The sequence below is a fragment of the Bison bison genome, unplaced genomic scaffold (genome assembly GCF_000754665.1).
Source record: "Bison bison bison isolate TAMUID 2011002044 unplaced genomic scaffold, Bison_UMD1.0 scf7180017864034, whole genome shotgun sequence".
Lineage (NCBI taxonomy): Eukaryota > Metazoa > Chordata > Mammalia > Artiodactyla > Bovidae > Bison > Bison bison.
Window position 1 is genome coordinate 3053114 of NW_011494606.1, and position 5256 is coordinate 3058369.

Here is a 5256-nt window from a genome sequence, read left to right on the forward strand (position 1 = left end):
GTGAAAGAGGAGAGTGAAAAAGTTGGCTTAAAGCTCAACATTCAGAAAATGAAGATCATGGCATCCAGTCCCATCACTTCATGGCAAATAGATGGGGAAACAGTGGAAACAGTGGCAGACTTTATTTTTTGGGGCTCCAAAATCACTGCAGATGGTGACTGCAGCCATGAAATTAAAAGATGCTTACCCCTTGGAAGGAAAGTTATAACCAACCTAGATAGCATATTAAAAAGCAGAGATGTTACTTTGCCAACAAATGTCCATCTAGTCAAGGCTATGGTTTTTCCAGTGGTCATGTATGGGTGTGAGAGTTGGACTGTGAAGAAAGCTGAGTGCCGAAGAATTGATGCTTTTGAACTGTGGTGTTGGAGAAACTCTTGAGAGTCCCTTGGACTGCAAGGAGATCCAACCAGTCCATCCTAAAGGAGATCAGTCCTGGGTGTTCATTGGAAGGACTGATGCTGAGGCTGAAACTCCAATACTTTGGCCACCTTATGTGAAGAGCTGACTCATTGGAAAAGACCCTGATCCTGGGAGACATTGAGGGCAGGAGGAGAAGGGGGCGACAGAGGATGAGATAGCTGGATGGCATCACCGACTCGATCCACATGAGTTTGGGTGAACTCCAGGAGTTGGTGATGGACAGGGAGGCCTGGTGTGCTGCAATTCATGGGGTCGCAAAGAGTCAGACACGACTGAGAGACTAAACGGAACTGATGGAAGCTGGAAGTCCAAGATCAAAGTTAAGCCATTTTGGTTTCTAGTGAATACTCTCTTCCTATCCTGCAGATGGCTGCCTTGTTACTATGTCCTAATATGGCCTTTCCTCAGCATGTGCAAGAGAGAGATTTTTCTGATTTCTCATCATCAGTCCTTCTCAAACTCTTACAAAATTTTGAGAAGGGAATACTTCCACAGTCATTCTATGAGGCCAAGATTACCTTGAAACCAAAGCCAGATAAGGACCCCACAAGAAATGAAAACTATAGATCAATATCCTTGATGAATACAGGAACAGAAAGTTTCAACATAGTGTCAGCAAACTGAATTAAAAAACACTTAAGGATTATACACTACAACCAAGTGAGATTTATGCCTGTATGCAAGGATGGTTCAACATACGCAAATCAATAAATGCAACACATAGTAATGAAACAAAATATTTTATCACATGATCATCTCAACAGATGCAGAAAAACCATTTGACAAAATACAACATCCTTTCATGATAAAAACCCTTAGCAGATTGGGTACTGAGGGAATATAACTAAACATAATAAAGGTCATATATAGCAAATGCATAGCTAGCATTATACTCAATGGACAAAGATTGAAAGTTTTCCTTCTAAGATCAGGAATAAGACAAAGATGTCCATTTTCACCATTCTTACTCAATATAGTATTGGAAGCCCTGCTAGAGTAATTAAGACAAAGAAATGACAGGCATCTAAATTGGGAAGATTAAGTAAAACTTACCCTTTCAGTAAGTATTACTTGTACAGAAAGGCAGGTGATATGATCTTGTATATAGATAATCCCAAAGACTCTAGCAAAACAACTGTTAAAACTAATCAATGATGTCAGTAAAGTTGCACCATACAACATCAATAAGCAGAAGTCAGTTTTATGTCTATTCACTAAGGATAAAATATATGAAAGGAAATAAAAATATCCCTTTCACAATAGCATCAAAACAATAAAATACTTAGGAAAAAATTTAACCAAAGAAGTGAAAGATCTGCACAACAAAAACTGTAAGACTACTGAAAAGAAATAAAAGACACAACAAATAGAAAAATATCTGTACTCATGGATCAGAAGAATTAATATTACTAAAATGGCTACAGATTCAATGCAGTCTCCATCAAAATATCAATAGTATTCTCCACAGAAATAGAAAAAAATCCTAACATTTATAGTGAAGCACAAATGACCCCAAATAGCCAAAGTAATCCTGAGAAAAAAGAACAAAGCTGGCAGTATCACACACTTCCAGGCTTCCTTCAGCTGGTAAAGAATCTGCCTGCAATGTGGGAGACCTGGGCTCGATCCCTGGGTTGGGAAGATTCCCTGGAGAAGGGAACAGCTACCCACTCCAGTATTCTGGCCTGGAGAATTCCATGGACCGTATAGCCCATGGGGTCGCAAAGAGTCAGACACGACTGAGCAACTGTCACTCACTCACACACTTCCTGATTTCCAACTATACTACAAAGCTACAGTAATAAAAACAGTACAGTACTGGCATAAAAACAGACACATATACTAAGAGCAGAGCTCAAAACTAACCCCAGCTTACATGGTCAGCTAGTATTTGACAAGGGAGCCAAAGGCCTCCAATGCAGATAAGACAGTTTCTTCAATAAATGGTATTGAGAAAAACTGGATAAACACATACAGAGCAATGAAATTGGACTGTTATCTTACACCACTCACAAAAAGTGAAGTGAAGTTGCTTAGTCATGTCCACCTCTTTGCGACCCCATGGACTGTAGCCTACAAGGCTCCTCTGTCCATGGAATTTTCCAGGCAAGAGTACTGGAGTGGGTTGCCATTTCCTTCTCCAGGGGATCTTCCCGACCCAGGGATCAAACCCAGGTCTCCTGCACTTCAGGCAGATGCTTTACCATCTGAGCCACCAGGGAAGCCTCTCCACTCACAAAAAAAAAGAACTCAAAATGGATTAAAGACCTAAATGTAAGGTATGACACTATAAAACTCTTAGAGGAAAACACAGACAGAGCACTCTGACATAAATAGCAGCAACATTTTTACTGTCCTCAGTTCAGTTCAGTTTAGACGCTCAGTCGTGTCCAACTCTTTGCAACCCCATGAATGGCAGCACGCCAAGCCTCCCTGTCCATCACCAACTCCTGGAATTCACTCAAGCTCATCTCCATCGAGTCAGTAATGCCGTCCAGCCATCTCATCCTCTGTCGTCCCCTTCTCCTCCTGCCCTCAATCCCTCCCAGCATCAGAGTCTTTTCCAATGAGTCAACACTTCTCATGAGGTGGCCAAAGTACTGGAGCTTCAGCTTTAGCATCATTCCTTCCAAAGAAATCCCAGGGCTGATCTCCTTCAGAATGGACTGGTTGGATCTCCTTGCAGTCCAAGGGACTCTCAAGGGTCTTCTCCAACACCACAGTTCAAAAGCATCAATTCTTTGGCACTCAGCCTTCTTCACAGTCCAACTTTCACATCCATACATGACCACTGGAAAAACCATAGCCTTGACTAGATGGACCTTTGTTGGCAAAGTAATATCTCTGCTTTTGAATATGCTATCTAGGTTGGTCATCCTTCCAAGGGGTAAGCGTCTTTTAATTTCATGGCTGCAGTCACCATCTGCAGTGATTTTGGAGCCCCCAAAAATAGTCAGGCATTGTTTCCACTGTTTCCCCATCTATTTGCCATGAAGTGATAGGACCAGATGCCATGATCTTCGTTTTCTGAATGTTGAGCTTTAAGCCAACTCTTTCACTCTCCTCTTTCACTTTCATCAAGAAGCTTTTTACTCTCCTAGAGTAATGGAAATAACAACAAAAAAACAATTGGGACCTAATTAAACTGAAAAGCTTTTGCACATCAAAGGAAATCTAGAACAAAACAAAAAGACAACCCACAGAATGGGAGAAAATACTTGCAAATGATTTGACCAACAAGGAATTAATCTCCAAAATTTACTAACAGCTCATGCAGTTCAATATCAAAAAAAAACAAACAACCTAATCAAAAATGGGGAGAAGATCTAAATAGACATATGTCCAAAGAAATATACAGATGGCCAAAAAGCACATGAAAAGATGTTCAACATCACTAATTATTAGAGAAATGGAAATCAAAACTACAAAGGGATATCACCTCACACCTGTCAGAATGGCCATCGTCAAATAGTCTACAAACAGTAAATGCCAGCGAGGGCGTGGAGAAAAGAGAACCTTCCTACACTGTTGATGGAATGTAAATTGGTACAGCCACTATGGAAAACAGTACGGAGGTTCCTTAATAAACTAAAAGTAGAGCTACCATTGGATGTAACAATCCCACTCCTGGGCATATATCCAGAAAAAACCATGATTCAAAGGATACAGGCACCCCAAAGTTCATTGCAGCACTGTTCACAACATCCAAGACATGGAAACAACCTAAATGTCCATTAACAGATGAATGGATAAAGAAGATGTGGCGCAATATAAAATGGACTATTCAGCCATTACAAAGATGAGCCTGGAAATTAGCATACTAAGTGAAGTAAGTTAGAGAAAGACAAATATCGTATAATATCACTTATATGGGAAATCAGTTCAGTTCAGTTCAGATGCTCAGTCATGTCCGACTCTTTGCGACCCCATGAATTGCAGCATGCCAGGCCTCCCTGTCCATCACCAACTCCCGGAGTTCTATACGGGGAATCAAAAAATTGAGAGAGTAAATTGTTAGGTAGATTGATAAGAAGTCCGGGGTCCCCTAGGAGGAAAAAGAGGTCTGGAAAAAGGAGGAAAGAGGAAAAAGGTCTGGAAAAAGGAAAAAAGAGGAAAAAGAGGGCTTTCAAGGAGGAGAAAAAGGATAAACTTTTTTTTTTTTAACATTCCTTAGTCTTAGTCACATGTTTTTTTCTTTAAGTCCAGAGCTTATGTTTACACAACAAAACATCTCAGCTTAAACTCTGTACTAAGGATTATATAAAAACAATGTATCCTGCTTGAGGACATGTTTCTCCTTCTTGAGAACCTTCTCAGTTCAGTTCAGTAGCTCAGTCCAACTCTTTGTGACCCCATGAATTGCAGCATGCCAGGCCTCCCTGTCCATCACCAACTCCCGGAGTTCACCCAAACTCATGTGCATCACGTCAGTGATGCCATCCAGCCATCTCATCCTCTGTCGTCCCCTTCTCCTCCTGCCCCCAATCCCTCCCAGCATCAGAGTCTTTTCCAATGAGTCAACTCTTTGCATGAGTTGGCCAAGGTATTGGAGTTTCAGCCTCAGCATCAGTTCTTCCAATGAACACCCAGGACTGATCTCCTTTAGAATGGACTGGTTGGATCTCCTTGCAGTCCAAGGGACTCTCAAGAGTCTTCTCCAACATCACAGTTCAAAAGCATCAATTCTTTGGCGCTCACCTTTCTTCACAGTCCAACTCTCACATCCATACATGACCACTGGAAAACCCATAGCCTTGACTAGACGGACCTTTGTTGGCAAAGTAATATCTCTGCTTTTTAATATGCTATCTAGGTTGGTTATAACTTTCCTTC